Source organism: Camponotus vicinus, unplaced genomic scaffold, assembly GCF_025532165.1.
Source record: "Camponotus vicinus isolate PSW18456_S1 unplaced genomic scaffold, iyCamVici1.0 SCAF_8, whole genome shotgun sequence".
Taxonomy (NCBI): domain Eukaryota; kingdom Metazoa; phylum Arthropoda; class Insecta; order Hymenoptera; family Formicidae; genus Camponotus; species Camponotus vicinus.
Genome location: NW_028141980.1, coordinates 19254508 through 19258362, shown reverse-complemented (window position 1 = coordinate 19258362; position 3855 = coordinate 19254508). Strand labels below are relative to the sequence as shown.

Sequence of the window (3855 nt, the reverse complement as noted above, 5' to 3'; positions counted from 1 at the left end):
ATGGTAGAAAGATCGTGTAACCTATCTCGATCTGCACCATTCCCCTGTACTTCAGGGGAGGAACCCGCTCTAAGGATACTTATCTCATGATTTAAATCCCCTTCTCGCAGCGTAAGTATCTTAATTCTACTTATAAGATACCTCCGAGCAGATGTCATTAATTGCTCATGGTCAAACAGCATACGAGACAGAGCAATGCATATACGCACCGTGTTTCGAATGTTTATTTTATCATTGTGTAAGAATAAATCCTCGAGTTGGTATAAATTACGTGTTATTTTACTAAACAACTCATCAGAGGTAATGCCAACTCGCATTAACCTCCCGATATAGGCTTCAATGTCTAAAATTTCACCCATCTTAAAGATTCCGACAAATCAAATAAGTGAAATTTACTCTCTAAGTTTAATACCGCAAAAGTCGGAATCAGATTATAGCACTTTATTAGTAACTATAAAAATTAATTAGTATAGACGAACTCGAGTATAGTAAAAAGGATAGTTCAGATCACTAGGAAGCCTATCCATGCAATGCGCATACAAATCGCGTAATGTATATTTACTGCGCAGGTCAATTATAAACCTAACGTTATGCCCTAAGAGGAAGGGCCAAGTAGGTGCAAATTCACCCCATGCGCATCGCTCTGCAGGTACACTCACCTACTGCGCAGCCAAGGAAGTTTGCACTTCCGGTCTTCAGATTTGATACCTACTCCAGCAGGTAAACACACCCGCACAACTGTTTCCGCTCAATAACAGAGGGACAACCCAATTACAACAATTCAATATTTAGACTCTAATTTCAGCAATAGACTAATTCAATTATAGTAGAAAGACAGCTCAGGTCACTAAGAGGCCTTTCCATGCAATGCGCACACAAATCAAGCGGTGTATATCTACTGCGCAGGTCGATTATGATCCTGACATAATGCACTAAGAGGGGGGGCCGAGTAAGTGCATATTCACCCCGTGCGCATCCCCCTAAGAGTACATATACCTACTGCGCAGCCAAGGAAGTTTGCACTTCCGGTCTTCAAATTAGATACCTACTCCAACAGGTGAACACACCTGTACAATTGTTTCCGCTTAAAAGCAAAGGAACAACCAAGTTGCAACGATTCAATAATTAGACTCTAATTTCAACAATTACTAATGTTTAACTAATAATATTCATACTATACTACCTTATAATATACTCGACATATCGCAAAATACCAGCCATACACCGAAATTCCTTTAAAACTATAAGGAAGACATCCTGCCAACGTCAGCCGTCTTTACGAACACTACTCTTGAGAACGCGGCTTAACATTTAAGCAAGCGACTCTCCACTCTATATAAATCTAGTCCTAGACCACCTGTCAGAGAAATTCGTCGCCCGTACAAAGACAGCTCTCCAGCCGGTTATAATTAGCAACAATTACTTATAATTCAATAATTGTTAATTCTTTATGTTGTCAGGAACCGCCGGAATGCTAACCGCGGAGTACAACGGATTTACGGCAGTACCTCAGGAAACCAGTCGATATATCGATACTAACATACAAAATGCAAGACTAACAACAAGTAAGCAACAATCACAGCAACAGTGGTCACAGTGATAACAACTGTGTCAGGAAGAGAAATAATGCTAACCTCTCCTCATATTCCTCTCAATATTTATTAACAGCAACGCAATGCAAATAGCAGGTACACCATGCAATTTTCACCATAAAGCAAATCAACATCGAATACTCAGTTCGTTAGCTATATCTTACATATTGACTCTCATATCAATATTTAATATTTTATATTTCCGTAGGTTAACCTATGAATTAACCTCGTCTCCACACCCGGCCTCCAAGAAATAGGCCTGGATTTCGGCTCTTGAATGCGATAAATATCGATCAAATTTCCGCAATCAACGACAATACCTGCTGTCATAATGATCATCGACGCCGGAAAAATCCTCAAATAAGGCTAATTGCTATACGAAGGTTATGACTAGGTAAAGAATTAATAATAAATTCTCAACTAGCCTCTGAAAATAGTCTCATAATCGTTGTCCATACCTATCTTCCGGTAATATTATCGCTTATAGTATAATTACAACTAAGAGGTTAAGAATAAGTTATAATATCGAAAACAAGCAGGTATCGATGTTAACTAGAATAAACGCGTCACTGAAATATATTCCATTGTAACAATGACATCAACTAGAAGAATTCGTACCATGCGGTGCATATGCAAACTATAAACAATGAATAGCTAGATGCGATACAATGATTAATGCCATTAACGGTATCAAATTAAGATCCATTAAATCTGATAATCAATCACGCTCTTTCAATAAACTATTTATGCTTCCAGGATATTACGATGCTCACACGCATGCATAATCCAAGGAAATATACAAAGTTCGATACCGTAAGACAATATGCGTGCAACTAATAAGAATTCTGAAAACAGTTCTATATCAAGGCCAACACAGATCGCTCTCAGCTATTCTATAAGTATATATATATTATTATTAATAATATTAATAGATGCAGAAAACAACCTTTCTCCTTTCATATAAATGTCTAATATATATAGTTAGCTCTAACAATGTCCAGGTAATAACAGACTTAAGTAATGCACGTTCAATCGCGTATTCTGATACACGTTCGGGCCGAAAGTAACATTCACAATGCATTATCAATCCCCTAGGTAGTATATACCACTTATATAAAGTATTGCTATATTGTCCGCATCAGTCAATACCATATTTTAATATTTTTTATAATATTTGCAGATTAATACATTCCACTAGGATTCATACGTGACTCTACATAATATAGCATTGCTACCTGGATTCCGCAACAAAATCGGGCATCATTAGTATATGGTTTATACTTCCATCTCTATATATAATGTATTACACACGGATCACGCAATATAATCAAGCCAGCAATACGAATAGCCAGATATTACTAAAAATATAATTTTAATTCAATACAAAATTGCTATAAGGCTAGATTCTTAGCTAAATGCGTAAAGTAGCTACTTTATATATCATATATGCTATTTATAAAAACTTAATGCAATAATCAATAAGTATAAGTGTAACATATGACTACAAAATCAATATCAATACTAATGATAATAATAGTATTTAAATTTACCATCATTTGAGAAAATTATTATATAAGTGGAAGTAAACCACTAGCAATCTTTAATATAATGTATTATATAAGCAAAAATAGATTTAGCAATATTAGATTAAATAAGTTTAGTCAATCGAAGTCAAACGATGAATAATCAGAGAGTGATATGTCTAATTTCCACTACCTTAGCTTATAATTGTATGCCACAAGCAATATCTCATTATCAAGAATTTAGCTATCATTGATGTATTATCAATAAGACACTATGATCAGTGCGCACACTTTTACGCATATATAATATTATATTTATTCATATACTCATAATTCGTTTGATATATGCAAATTATATGAAGTATCTCAAAATCTACGTTACACTTTATAATCAGGAAGTAATATAACTAACTTCCACTACGCTAACTTATAATTACATATGCAGAACATCTCGTTATCAAAATTAACTATCACTAATGTATTATTAATGAATAATATAAATGAATAATATATTATAGTCTAGTCATAGTCAGTGCACACACTTTCCTACATATGCAGAGTTATTTATATTTATATACACCTAGACTCATTAAACATGAAACTTATATAATGTAACTCGATATCCATGCTTAAATTTATATATGATTATGGAATTGTCTTGTAATTCTCAATCTATAATTATCACAGCTTAGACTTCATGTTACATACCGACGACTACCATGTGTGCACTTTTCATTTAC

At 34.4% G+C, this 3855-nt stretch overlaps 1 long non-coding RNA gene across 1 annotated transcript; it reads left to right on the top strand.

Moving 5' to 3' along the window:
- The first annotated feature begins 1373 nt into the window (after positions 1-1373).
- Positions 1374-3486, top strand: LOC145975566 (uncharacterized). Its single transcript, XR_014440011.1, has 4 exons — positions 1374-1688; positions 1801-1986; positions 2349-2491; positions 2773-3486. It is a non-coding gene; the product is annotated as an uncharacterized LOC145975566 (long non-coding RNA).
- Positions 3487-3855: the final 369 nt, after the last annotated feature.